Raw genomic sequence first — 15158 nt, 5'->3', positions numbered from 1 at the left:
CATTGATTTGTTATGAAAAAAAGAATACTATCAAACATTTGCATTTAAATTACAGCTTTTTAATGTATAGAAACAACAACATTATAAAACAAATACAATCTGAATCTGAACAACATAATAGAACCCATATTAAAGAAAAATAAATAACTGAAAGGATTAAACTGGTCCCTCTTTTTTGGCATGTTATATAACCAGCATGAACTATCTCACTAGTTATGTTTTGTATAACTAGTATGAACACACACACAATGCTGATCATATTTTTATTTTATGATAGATTTGCATTCAGAAATGCAAGCTGCCTTACTTTCGAGGGGCTGATGCGGTTTCTTCTCCGAGTTTGACACTGTGTGTGTGGTGTGTGGGGATGGTCGGCCCTCCCTCATGCCATATAATTGGTTGACACCTAGTGTATGATTGACAGGAACATAATGTGAGGCTGTTCAGACGAATATGTGCGCCTTTAGGCCTATATAATATTTTTTTTGTTCTTTGAATTAGTCAATTATTTTAAATAAAATAAAATGCATCCATTATTTCATTATTACATAATGATTTAATTTCTATAGGCTATATATATTTTTTTTAGAGTCGGCTCTTCAGATATGCGAGCTAGCTCTCTGTCGCTTCACCTACAAGAGCCGCTCTTAGAGTTTGCAAACGACCCATCATGGAATAGTTCACTGAAAAGTTAGTCAAGACGAAGCCGAAGTTGGATCCGCCTCGTGATCTGGTAACCAGTTTTGTTTTTATGTTAAATGTCAAATGTAACTTAGAAATTTCTGGGAAGAGGCGATTGGATTATTTTACACATAAATTACCTAGACTGTCAACACATTGTTCACACTCACGTACATGCCCATTGAAAGTGAGATTTTTAGATAAAAAAATAAATAAAAAAAAATTAAAAAAAAACCACTGCGGATTGATTATAACACTCAACGCTGCAATCCGGGGATAAAGAAAACCATTGCAGATGACACTTTTTTCATTCATTTCACATCACTTTATTCGTGACAGCTTATAGATAAAAAACTTTTTACTGGGGCATTTTATTTTTTATTTTTCCCTAAATATTTGTCAGATTTGAATTTGGGCAGTTGATCCGCCACGCTTAATGTTTAATCACTGGTGTGATTGCAAGAGAAAATGTGTTACTTATCAGGCATGGCACGAGTGTAACAATGCTGAAGTCTAGGTAATTTATATGTAAAATAATCCAATCGCCCTCTTCCCGGACATTTCTAAGATACATTTTGACATATTTAACATCAAAACAAATAAAACTGGTTACCTGAGATCGTCGATTCGGCGGATCCATCTCGGCTCGTCTTGAATTGAACTTAAGTGAACTTATTCCATGTGTTCCATGTGCGGTTTCAATATCAACCAATAAGATTCCATGTACGATGTCGCTTTTCATTGGTCAGTCGTTGGTTTTCCATTTCTGATTGGTTGTTGCCTGAAGCTTATGCCAAGAGCAAAGAGAAAGAATTCGGAGAAGAGTATTTTCCATGCGCCAACGCACGGGACAAAAAGCTCAAACACATACACGCTACTTTAATTTAAGAGGAGAGATCGCTGACGACTGAACACGTTTTATGGAGGCATACTCTCTGAGCGAGCCCAGAGAAAATTCTTACAAGAGCAACGCATTTGAGAGCCGCCACTAGAGATTCACCCGACATTATATCGACATAGCCAAGCGAAGCAGAGATTCAGCCCGCATTATTGAGAAGCGAAAGCAGAGAGATTCGCTACGCGATATTATATTAATGTACTTTCGCGCACAATAATCGCTACCGACATTTGACAGGGAATAACGCCATACACTTGTTAATGTATATATATTCATTGCACAAAATAAGGCCCTTGTTTTGAGACTTTCCTCTTCAGTGGTCACCAGGAGTTGATTTGAGATGGTATTGTGATCAATCACCAAAGATGGATATTAATACCAGGTGAAAAGAAGTGTCCTACCTGTCATTTACTTTTTACAGGACGTTCCTCCCTCTTTCCCATTGATGACAGCCTTCTAGATGAGGGCCATGGCAACCAGGGGGTCCCGGGGTCCTGGATCTCCTCACTGTTACCCCCATCAGAACGGGACCCAAATTGAAAGGTTCTCCCGAAGTGTTTGTGGGTGGACTGCCACCTGAATCATGAAGGTCTGTTGACAGAGCTTTTGAACTGTAACGTATGTATTTAAGGATGATTTTTTGAATGGTATGTGACATACCTATGTGATATTTAAAATGAATTTGACATTTTCAGCTTTAAAGTTCTTAACCTCATAAAAATCCATTATGTATCTTTATGAAAAAGGATCTGCAGCAGTTCCTGCTGCTCTCTCTAGTCTCTGTCTGGTTGTCACAAACTCATCTTTTCCACAGATGAAATCACAAGCAGTTTTCGGCGCTTTGGTCATCTGGTTGTTGATGGCCACACAAAGCAGAGAGCAAGTCTTACTTCCCCTAAAGGTACTTCTAGAAAAATCACCAAATTCATAGCAAACACAGCAACAGAAACCTTCATGTACATACTTTGTACTAGACACTATTACTGTTTTTCACATAGTAGAACTATTAGAATTCTCTTTCTGTTTTTGAAGTGTACTAATTTAAATGTTTTAAATAATATTATGGAATATGAATAAATGAATGTTCTCTAGAACTAGCAAGAATCTCCCAGTGCCTCTGGTTCTTGTGATTAGTTTTTATTCATTCAGTCAGAAATCGTATGTTACACCGAGCTGTCATGTTACAGTGAGTGACTGTTGAGGGTTTTTGTCTAGGTTATGCCTCTCCGTTCCAAGAGGAGGGGCCTCAGTTCAGGCGTTTGATCGAGCCTGTCTGGAGGAGGACGGGAAATCACCTTGGGGTGTGTCCAGCCCCACCATGTTTAACCCAAGGTAAAGAATAATAATGTATTTGATCAGGTATAAGGAGTACAGTCCAAAATTATGAGATGCATTATTTGAATGCTTCAGCTGGGGAGTGTGTTTTTTTAATCTAGATTTAAACAGAGAAAGTGTGTCTGAACCCCTGAACATTATCAGGAAGGGGTTATTCCAGAGTTTGGGAGCCAAATGCGAAAAAGCTCTACCCTCCTTAGTGGACTTTTTGCTATCCTAGGTACTATCAAAAGTCCAGCGTTTTGTGACCTTAGGGAGCGTGATGGGTTGTAGCGTGGTAGAAGACTAGTTAGGGTACGCAGGAGCTAAACCACATAAGGGCCTTATAAGTAAGGTAATAATATTTTTGTAACTGGATACGGAACTTAATAGGTAATAGTGCAGAGACTGTAGTATTGGGGTGGCTATGATCATATTCTTTTCTGACCTGGTAAGGACTCTAGCCGTATTTGGACTACCTGTAGCTTTGTCATTGAGGATGCACCTAGCAGTGCATTACAATAGTCCAGAAGTCTAGAGGTCATGAAGCTTTTCTGCATCAGAAACAGGTAAATGTTTCAGTAGCTTGGCAATGTTTCTAAGATGGAAGAATGCTGTTTTTGTAACATGGGAATATGATTTCAAAAGACAATTTACTGTCTAATATACACCCAGATTTTGACAGTAGAGGAAGTAACAGTACATCTGTCTAGTTGCAAATTGTAATCTACAAGATCTGTGTAATGTTTTTGGTCCAATAAGTAATATCTCTGTCTTATCTGAATTTAATTTAATGATATTACCAAGGGTCATCATGTATATTGAAAATAGCAGAGGACCCAGGACAGATTCTGTGGCACCCATATTTTACTGGTGATAAAATGAGATGACTCCCATTTAGATAAGCAGAAAGTAGTAGCGATCGGACAGGTAGGATCTAAACCATCTTAAAGCCTGCCCTTGGATACCTGTATAGTTTGTAATCTATCTTATGCGAGTATGTCGTGATCTATGGTGTCAAAACGCAGCACTAAGATCAAGTAAAACTAGCAATGAGATGCAGCCTTGGTCTGATGCAAGAAGCAAGTCATTTGTAATTTTAACAAGTGCAGTTTCTGTGCTAAGTGATGGGGCCTGAAACCCCGACTGAAATTCTTCATAGAGATCATTTTTTTGCAGGTAGGAGCACAATTGAGCAGACACAACTTTTTTCTAAAAATTTTAGACATAAATGAAGATTTGAAATGGGTCTGTAATTTGCCAGTTCACTAGATCTAGTTGTGGTTTTAATAAGAGGCTTAATAACCGCCAGCTTGAATGGTTTTGGGACGTGACCTAAAGATAACGACGAGTTAATAATATTGAGAAGCGGTTTTTCTGCTACAGGTAACAACTCTTTCAGTAATTTAGTGGGTACAGGATCTAATAAACATGTTGTTGGTTTAGATGCAGTGATAAGTTTATTTAGCTCTTCCTGTCCTATAGTTGTAAAGCACTGCAGTTTATCTTTGGGTGCTATAGATAAAAACTAAAGTATTAGACGCTGTAGAATCTACATTTGCTATTGTATTTCTGATGTTATCTATTTTATCAGTGAAGAAATTCATAAAGTCATTACTATTTAACTGTGAGAGGGGAATATTTAGATCGGTATGCCTGGTTATTTGTTAATCTAGCCACTGTGCTAAATAAAAAACCTTGGATTGTTTTGGTTGTTTTCATGAGTTTGTGTGGATATGCTCGCCCTGGCAGTTTTAGAGCCTGTCGTTGTACCATTGCACAGTACGTTTTCTCTAACCTTTTTAAATTTTGATGGGGGCAACATTTCTAATGTATTAGAGAAGAAGTGCCATGTTGCCAGTCATTTCGTCTAGTTCATGTGTATTTAGGTACACAGAGCAGTTGAGAAAATCAGGCGGGTTTATTATCGTTCTCAATCCCTCACAGTCACACATACAGCACAATAACTAATGTCGGGGAATGTCATTAAATTAAAATCAGGAATACCTTTTCTGTTATCTTTTTCTTTAAGAACTTCAAAAGTTATGCTTGAACCATTTTGTGCGAAAAATTATGAAAACTTGCTTCCGCTTGTGAGCAGCTTATTACAGTACCAAGTTCTGATTGGCCAATCGCTGTTATTTAGTTTGTGAATTATCATAAGTAGAGAATTTTAACATTTTAACACAACCCTTCTCTGGAAAAGGGGCAGGAGCAGCAGCTCATTTGCATTTAAAGAGACATGCAAAAAAACAGGCATTTTCAAAATGATATAGCAGGGTCCTCCAACCCTGCTCCTGGAGGTACTGTCCTGGCAGATTTCAGCTCCAACCCCAATCAAACACACCTGAACCAGCTAATAAGGTGTTCAGGGCTACTTGATATTACAGACACGTGTGGTTGAGCAGGGTTGGAACTGAAGTCTGCGGATGGTAGCTCTCCAGGAGCCGTTTGTTTTCTTTAATATTAATTTAAAATTTAAAGTACACTACAAGTGCACATTTAATAAAAATACATGGATTATTTTTTATGTTGTCACGTACACTGTGTTTTATATGTGGGATCTGTATGTGGTTTTTTCAGGTCCAGATTCGTCCATGGAATCTGAGTGACAGTGATTTTGTGATGGACGGTTCTCAACCTCTGGACCCCCGCAAAACCATCTTTGTAGGAGGAGTGCCACGTCCACTTCAGACTGGTACGCTAAACACATGACAAGTTGTTTATTTGTTGATAAATTTTCTGCCATATGTAAAACATGTGAAAGTTCCCAATTATCAAAAAGATTCAAAAATTAATTTAAAAAAATTTTTTTTTAAATTGAAACATTTGAAAAGAAGTGTGTGTGTGGAGTATTTTTTTCCCTATTCATAGTCTTACATTTTTAATGTTTTAATTTCCTTTAACTGATGTGACAATTTTCAACTTTGTCTTCCATGTGTGTTTTTAAGGGTATGTTTTTCTCTGCATGGACGGCGATGATCATGGACCGCTTGTAGGGGGTGAGGGTGTTTGGCAGGTATTGACACTGATCCAGAGCTGAAGTACCAAAGGGGGCGGGCGTGGGGCCTTCTCAATCAGCAGAGCACATCGCGGCAACCATGCCCGATTCGTCCAGCTGCAGCATGGCGACATCGAAAAAGGGGTAAATATACAGCATTTCAGGGCGCTAAACTCATTCCTTCCCCGGGTTGGTTCTTTGCGTAACTTTCTCAGTTTGGTCGCACAAACCCCCAGATTTGGTTGCTTTTTTTTTTTTTTTTTGCGCAACAGGGGATTATTCAATGCAGTCTACCTTTAATCGGTTTATGGTTATGGAATGAAATTTGGTAACATTCATCCCATTCCTTTTCTCGTACCATCGCTTCCTCAATTTTGCGAATTTTTGCCATCTGCTGCGCAGCCCTGGAGCCCCCTTACATGTTTGTTAGAGACTATTAACACCCAAAGGGTTCGTTTTCCAGAAGCAACTATAGTCGCAAGTTCGTTGTTACAAATAGAGTTTCAATGGAATGAATGACCATAGAAAGCTAACAAGCTTTTGAGAAACGCCCCCAGAAGAGCCCTTTAAACCATCTTCCCCTTAGGTATCTTATGCATACGGGTGCATAGAATGCTATTTTTTTGTTTCCTGTGACCTAAAACCCAAGTATTGGCTAGATTTGGCAAAATGTGTAAAACAAAGAACATATGCCACAAGCAACGATTTTATTTCAGTTCCTCCGTCCATTGGGGTGTTAAGAAAACATGTAAAAAGAGTGCACTTATTTTTTTTATAAAAATTTAAATTATTCCCAAGGAGTTTATTAAGATTTGATTAAACTACAAATGGCACTTTAAAGTACAGATTAATGCACGTTGTTGAATATAACTACATGTAATAATGTATCCCAATCTTAGATTTAGATATTGAAAATACGTATTTTCTTAAAATATAAAACTGTTGTTAAATTTAAAAGATGTTGAGTAGTCCCAGTGCTAAAATTGCCTTTATTTTACCCATCACTTTATAGTCCAATTCTATGCAGAAAATAGCTAATCATGTCAGCGTTGGGAAGTTCGCTAACAACGAAAGAACAGTGTAATCAGATAATAACATTACTTTATCTATAAAGGCTGCATTACTTATTCCCAATTGCTTGAAATCCTATCAACCTCAACCAGTTGAATAATATAGGATAAAATGAAACTGATTTATAAAAAAATCAAATAAATAAATAAATTGTATAAAGTTTCTTGAACTGACCAAGTAATTTAAATGAAGAAGGTTCCGTGAAAAAAAATAAAATAATGAGAGTAATCCCTTACTTACTTTTAAAGGAAAAAGTATAAATTTTAAACTTGGGCATGATTATGCATTACGCCCGACCTGATCAGGTACTGTTTATAGCTTTTGCATCAGCCCGTACTTTACCGAATTTAAATTAAAACTGTTTTCCCTGCTATCATTTCACACAGTGGAGGGTGAAGCCGTATGGTTAGATGACCGCTGTGCGACGAATCCAGGGGGCACGTTGTGGTGAAAGTTCGCCCCGTTCTTTTGCGCCAACGTCACCTGCTCAGTATTACTGCGAGTTCTGCTGGGCAAACATCACTCCCGCGGCCGTGAGTTCCACAAGCCGCTGGTCAAAGAGGGAGCCGACCGTCCCCGCCAGATCCACTTCCGCTGGAACTGAGGACTCCAGGAGTGCCGGGGAGCGACACCATGCAAGACGCGCAGAAACACACATCTGCTGCGGGAAGAAAAAGATGCTTATTTTTGGCCCCTGAACCCAAGCTGTCAGTATATAGTACATAACCGTATACAGTATATAGAGAATATATATGACTATAAATATATAAATATATCTTTATCTTTTGTAGCAGCCAGAAACACTACAACTCAGTTTAAACTCACTACAAGTTTATTTCACCAAACCACTTCTTTCTCCTCCCTCCCTGTACATCTCAGGCTCGGAACAGAGTTTTTGTGGTACGTTCATGTTTTTTTAAAAAGGAGATTAAGAAAAAAAAAGAGATTGATTTTTTTGTAGTTTTTTCAAATTATTTTTATATGTGAAATTTAAAAAGTAGAAACGAGAATGTTTTCGCTTGGGGGGGCAGCCTGTCCGTACTGTTCATTCGTTCTGTCCGTCGTGTGTCCGTCTGCTGCTAAATCCCCCCCAAGTGGGCAAGTGCGCAATTGTCTCTGGAAAACCCTTGATGACTAATCTCTGAGGCCTGCCCTGGATCTCGAACCAAAGGTAGCAAAATGAGCGTCCTAAAAACGAGACGTTTGCCGCGGATATACAAAAAAAAAAAATAGTAAGCTTAAACCCCCCCCCCCCCCATCCCCCTTTGATGTCGCTCCAAATTTGTGCTCTTAACAGAATAGGAATGATTCATAACGAATTACTGGACTTTCCATTTCCACGGCAAAAAAAAAGACAATACCTCAGAATATTAATCTGGCTTGTTATTGCTCTATTCTTGCAATTTAATCACAAGCTATAGAAGAGCTTTGCTGCTATATAGGATATAACGAATAGATAGTGTCTGTGTTCATGTAATGCCATTGTACGTCACTGGCGATACACAGAAATGCAGTCCGTTCCCTCTCGCACGGCATTGCCGCCGTCGCCAGGGAAAACCCACAGAATGTGAAAACTTGCGTGCATGTTTGTGGCTGTAACATCATTTGCATGCAGTGTAAAGGTTTACCAGCCATATAAGACAGAAAAAAACACAAACAAAACATGATGCATATAATGATAAACAGCGGAATTTATTAGCATGAGGCGTAAAAAGTCAGACACTTAGATATTAATAATCAATACTAATAACGAAAGGAAAAAAAAAACTGTGTAAAATTCTTCGTAAAACCTTTGCATGCGTTGTTGTGATGATTCCTTTACGAACTTATTACGAGAGAAGTGATGTTAGTTTAGAGTAGTGATTCTGCCATTTTGTAACTCGATAATTAGTCAAGAGACTGTGTGCTGTCCTGTGGTTTTCGTGTCTTGTCTTCGTGCCGTGTGAGTCTAGTTATGAATTGAGGTTTCAGTTCTACGAAAACTAGATCTTCTACTAGAGGATCGTCTCTCGACATTTAACCTTTGCCCTTCCTGAACACCCCTGAATGCCACCCCTCGTATTGCGATAGAGCGCAGGACTTTGATATGTGTAGTTCGTAGGAATTCGCCGAAGGAATCGTACCCGTGGTCGTTTTGTCTGTGCATGGTGGGTACGTGTGGTTCGTAGTATAATTTCCAAATGAAATCTATTGGTAAGAACAGACCTAAGAAAAGAGAGGAGAGAGAACCCTGTCGCAATATTTTTGTAGAGTTTGCGTTTTCGCTCGGATCAGCCCTTATGGACAATCTCAACAGAAGCAATGGCCACTGGTGCCGTGACCAGTCGTTCAGTACTGTATCGCTCTTTCTGTCTGTCTGTCGTTCTTTTTGCACTCTATATATTCTTGAGTTCTTGGGTTGGTACCCTTGTAGTACTGTTGAGATTGTGTATGTGATTTAACCTTTAAGTGTCAACAGTGAGCTGATATTGTGTGTTTATTTTTGCATATATGTGTGTATTTATTTGTGGATGTGTCGCCTGTTTCCAGACTCTCGTGGACACGAAATGCACTACCTTTTATCGATTTCTCTCCTCTCTTTTCTCCTCTTAGAGAACCAGTCCCTTTTTCCCTGACATTTGGAGTCAAACGCAAAACAGTCTCTTTAATTTTGTATCACATCACCTTTTATTGTATACTATTTGGAAGAATTGCGACCTATTTTAAGTCTATTGGATAATTTAAATATCTTTATTTTTTGCATAGTAATTTATTTGATTGTGTAAGATGCTGGACCCAGATTCTATTTAAGCGATGACGGCAGTCTGCCGTGTACTCGGAGTCCCGTAGCGAAATGTTTCTGGGAGCTAAACAATGGCCGCTTCATGGGTCATGGTGTCTTTCGCTCTGTCGGTGACAAGTAGCACGCTCCATTTTCCGTGTTCAACACTGTTGCTTCGTACATGTATGTGTGGGTTTTTGGTTGTCGTCGTCATTTTGAAAAATCATTATTTATTTGACTTTTTTTGTAGACAGATAACTAGTTGATTTAAATTGTATTTTTCTATTTCCTCTCTCACTTGATTTGCCCACGTATTTATGGTTACGTTCAGCAGCGTCACTTTGGGAAAGACGCAAAAGGCCGTTTCTTGAATCGTCCATGCAGTTGTGTGTGTGATTGAGTGAATCTATTTATGTATTATTGCTTAGCACACATCGATTTGATTACTATTTAAGTTGGTCGTGTATTTAATTTGAAGGAAGGAAGCATTGAGGGTTCTACTATGTTCATGGAAAACACTTGAGACTCTCCCTGGTTAGATGGAGGGGTATCAGCCCTCCCCTCACTGATACTCAGAAACTTGAATATAACACATTTTGAAAGGCTTACTAACCTCGAATCTGTGTTGTGACGTGCAATCCTGTTTCTAATGTTTGTATAAAAAAGTGAGAATTGCAGTGTATCCCTTTTAATGCAGATTTATTTTTTCATTGCATATTTTGCAAATTTCTGATTCACAGTGTCATTTTTTACTGTCAGAAAAGATGAAACCCCTTTTTTTCATTGCAACTATTTTTAAATCCAGATATCTGTGTACTGATGTAAATGATTGTAGTTATTTTGGATAGTGTTTTGCTAACAAAAGGAGAAACTTTTTCATGCATATTTTTGTTCGTTGGTTTGGTTTTTGTTTCTTGTTTTGTTTTTTATTTTACTCTATAGTAGCAAAATATTTGGGATAATTTTCATTATATGTCATTAATATTATTTTGTATTTTTACGTGGAAACGATATGAATATATAATTTTATGATGCTAACTGCTAAATATTATTCAATTTGAATTATTTTAAAGCTAAAATCTTTGTAATATTGTTCAATGTTCTAGTTTCTAATCAAGTTTGGTATAGTTCCGCAAGGGTTTATGAAGTTTCAGACTGTAATTATTACGAGTGGCTCTTTGAATGAAAACAAATATCATGTTGTCCTTATTTTGTTTTTTTGTATTTAAAAGGGGTGGTTGATTACCAATCTTTCTTTATTTCCTGAATAAAGACCATTCTGTTCAGACACAAGCAACTTTCAGAGGTATTATTTTGTATAAAAATATTTAATTGGTTTTCTGGTTTTTGTTTTTTTTTTAAACATTAGTGAAAAGGGTGTATGGGTGTGAATAAACGAAGGGAGGACAAAACTTTTTAAATCATTTATGGAGATTTTATTTGCAGCTTAATAGGGAAATTTGAATGCATGAGCCTTCAGGCCCCCCCTGGAGGAAAGAAGCACTTTTGGGGTCAAGTTTTGCAACCTAAAAAAAAAACAAGAAAAAATAGTTTCATCACGTGCAGCTCTACCAGTGTTTTTATTTTTTGGGACTTGTCCATGGGGCTAAATAGTTTGGTTAAAACAAACAGACACTTCGCACCGGCAAATGAAATCGTATTTCAATATGTAGAGGTGATCTAAATCTCCGTAGCTAGATTTATCATTCTTTAATTTAAAATTTTTGATAATCATAACTAAAGCTTTTTCCCATATTTCCAGGCGGGCCACGTTCATCTCTGGCTTAGCTCTGAGATCAACCCCCTCGGGCCCGAAAGAGCTTGATTTGAGCAAAATTTCCCCTAAATGCAACGGAAAATGCAGCTTTTTATGGTCATTGTAGAAAACAGTGCTCTCACAAAACTGTGGTCAGTATTTCCCAAAGCCAAAAGTATAATTTGTGAACGTTGAAGAAATGAGAAGGGATGGGTGCACCAAGGATATAAAGTAAAATTATTAAACATTTTCTTAGATTATAATTTTTCAAAATTTTCTTTGTCCCTGCAGCCTGGACTCTTGTGAACTAAATCCAGATATGTGAGGTTTAGCCGCACAGTCTAAGCCAAAATTAACCTGAAGGAGCTAAACCCAATTCGTGCAGACTTGGATTTTAAGTGTGGTTGGTGGGGAAAACGGTGTTCCTGAAATGGAATGAATTTAAGTAAAAGGAAGGAATGAAAATTAGAAAACAAAATAAAAATCTAAAAACTGCAGTTTGTGCAGCTTTTCATTGAGAAATTCTCCACTGGGGAGTGGAGTGTATGATTGCTGAGTCATCTGTGATCTCACTGAGAAACGCTGGAGGTGGTCTTTAAAGGGGGTGGTTCAAATTCCCCCCACAAGTAAATGGATGCTGACATCCACGAAAAACATTTGCAAAATGCATTTTAGAGGATTGATAAAACGGAGGGGGGGAGAAGAGAGGCTGGAAAAAGAGCGGCGCGAGAGTCACGCATTTCAGAGGAGAGATGATTAAAGGATATGATCCCCAAACTTTTTGGTTATTCATGGATGCCCCAAAGAAAAAGAAGGGTAAAAGAAAAAAAATTAAGCCGAGAAAAAAAGAACAGCCCAAATGAGGTTCAAACAGTAAAGGAACACTAAAAAGGGAAATCGCACCCCCAAAAAAGCCCTGCGACAGAAACTCCCAAAGGTCCTTTTTTGTTTGTAGAGATGTTTAAAACGGATCTTTTAAATGCCTTTGGTTAAATTTTGGTTAAATTTTTATTTTTTTGTCTAGTTGGAGATGTGATTTGAGATGTCTTTTTAATAAAAAGCGTATTTGTTTAGAACCCCTTTTGTGTTTGGGTCCGAATAAGGTTTTTTTTAAAATTTATTTTTTTTTTTTGGGTAAACCGGTTTTTTTCTATTGCTGCAAACCCCTTTTAAAAATTTTTTAAAAAAAAGGTGGGGTCCTTTTTTTTTTGTTCCCTAAAATTTTTAAGGAAAGTCCCAATTTTAGCCCTTTATGTGTTTCCTTTCGTGTAAAAAAAAATAAAGGGGGGAAAAAACAAAAATTTTGAAAATATCGTTTCATTTTTGCGGTGTTTTCCAACTGTTTTTTCTTTTTTTTTTTTTTGGGGGTTTTTTTTTTTTTGGTTTTTTTTTTGGTTTGGGTTTTTTTGGTTAATTCTCTCCACCGCTGTTTGGTCTCAGTGGAGTACCCCAAGTAACAAAATTTTGTTAAAAGTTCCCCTTTTTATTGGGTTTGGTTTGGGAACATAAAAAAATGTCATTTTTGGGTTTAGGGAACATTTAAAAAAGGTATGATTTTCCCTAAAACTTATTTCAATTTAATTTGATTTAAACCAAAATTAAAGGCTTGATTTGTAAATTCCAAAAAATAAAAATCCGGTTCCCTTTAATGTTGTGCTGTTATTAAAAGGTATTTGGGTTTTTCCTAAACCATTTTTTCACCTTTAAAACCCACATGTGTGCCAAGCACTGAAAAAAAAAGAAATAAGAACCCAACTAAAATTTTTTCCCCACACCCTTTAGATGAATGAGAAAGGGCACTAAATCTTCAAAAAAATATAAAAACTACCACCAAAGGCTAACCAGATTTACTTTTCTTTCTGTCAGACACCTACAGAGTTCCTATGGAGATTTAAACAGAGGTTGAGAGGTTGAGTGTTATGAAAACGTTGGGACGTCCCCATCACGGAGATCAGTGTTTGGTTAGTTTTGCTGTTGACCCTTGACTTTTGTTGAGTTGCTTCATTTGCAGCAAGTGCAGGTGTTTTTTAGAAAAAAATTCTGCATTGATAAAGCAGATTAACATGTCTTTTTTAATAACAGACAAATGACTGCATTTAAGTAATTGCATTTAGACAACTGCTTTTTATGTTGTTTTGCTTAGTTTTGGATTTAAAATGTATATGAGAAAGAAGTAATGAACTCATGTAAAAAAAAAAAAAAAAATCTAACGTTCAGTGGTTTATGTAAGAGTGTCCAAAACTATTTAAAAGTTTAATACATCACACTTAGTAGGCATCAGCACTCATCATACAAACCTCAACAATGGTGACAATAATAATAAATAATAATAATAAAATAAAAAATGCAGCAATGCATGCTGGGAGCATGAATGTGTTTTGTATGCTGGCATGAAGTATGTCACCATTGTTGTGTTTCATTCGTCGAATGTTGATGTCACAGACATCAACATTCAGCATTCTAAATTGCAACAACAATGTTACCATATTTATTTTCAAATTGTTTTGCGTTATTTAAACCACTTTAATGCAGTCGTTTCTCGTTTTAAAAAGACATGTTGAGCTGTTTCTACAACGCAGAAATGTTTTCTGAAAACACCTGCAATTGCTGCAAAAGAAGCAACTCAACAAAAGTCAAGGTCAAGAGCACAACAAAAGACTAATCTTTCTAAACACTTATCTCCATGATGGTGACATGATGGTGAACAAAACATTTTCAAGACATCTAAACCTCTGTTAATTCTCAATTAGAACTGATGTAGATGTCTGACAGAAATAAAGTCAATCTGGTCAGTAAAAATAGAAGCTGGTAATGCTGTTTTTGGAGTTGTTTAATCAGATCTTGAGAGATTTAGTGTATTTTATCTTCAGTTCATCCAATGCTGTGGCTTAAAAAGTTGTGATTTGTGTTCTTATTTCTCTTTCTATCAGTGCTTGTTCACAGCAGGTGTTTGAATGATTGAAAGAATGTTTCAGGAACATCATACTAACCTTTAAATAACATTCTACTAACATTAAGGAAACTGGATATTTTTATGTTTTTGAAATATTACAAATCAATGTTCCTAAAATGTTTAATTTAAAACAAAACTAAATTGAAAGAATGTTTGAGGAACATCATACCTTTTAAAAACGTTGCTTTAACATCAAGAAAACTGGACATTTATTATGTTCCCAGAACCAACACTGAATATTTGGAGAACGTTCTTATAACAAAATTCTGTTAGCTGGGACAGCTATGAAGGACAGATTTCTGAATGGCGAGATGATTTTCTGCAACTTTTTGTTGGTAGAGATTCATTTAAACCTGATCTCTGATATCTGAGCAGCACAGCTTACACAACCACAGAGCTACAATTTCAATGTTCTGTATTGCTTGTATGGTTTCAGAATGCTTTATTTGAGTGCTAAAAATCAGGTGGTCTCAATATTTAGGTGCAAAATACAGAAAGCCAAAGATGAGAACACCAGCATGGATGTAGTCCCAACTCTCTGTTGGCAAATAATATGACAACATGTGCTCGTTTCTTCTTCTGTGTATTTCCAGGTGTCTTTTGCAATTTTTTACAAACTTAAATAATGAAAGCATAATTTCATGACTCAAAATATCTTCAAATATTACAAAAGCCTTATAACATTCTGTATGTGAGTGTGTGTGTGTGTGTGTGTGTGTGTGT

General features: G+C 36.9%; 1 pseudogene; it reads left to right on the top strand.

Annotated features, from left to right (window-relative positions):
• Positions 1-855: 855 nt before the first annotated feature.
• On the top strand, positions 856-7580 carry LOC122143536 (annotated as a pseudogene).
• The last annotated feature ends 7578 nt before the right edge of the window (positions 7581-15158 follow it).

Source organism: Cyprinus carpio, unplaced genomic scaffold (assembly GCF_018340385.1).
Source record: "Cyprinus carpio isolate SPL01 unplaced genomic scaffold, ASM1834038v1 S000006067, whole genome shotgun sequence".
NCBI classification, from domain to species: Eukaryota; Metazoa; Chordata; class Actinopteri; order Cypriniformes; family Cyprinidae; genus Cyprinus; species Cyprinus carpio.
Note: the sequence above shows the minus strand (reverse complement) of the source record. Positions and strands in the feature narration are given on the sequence as shown.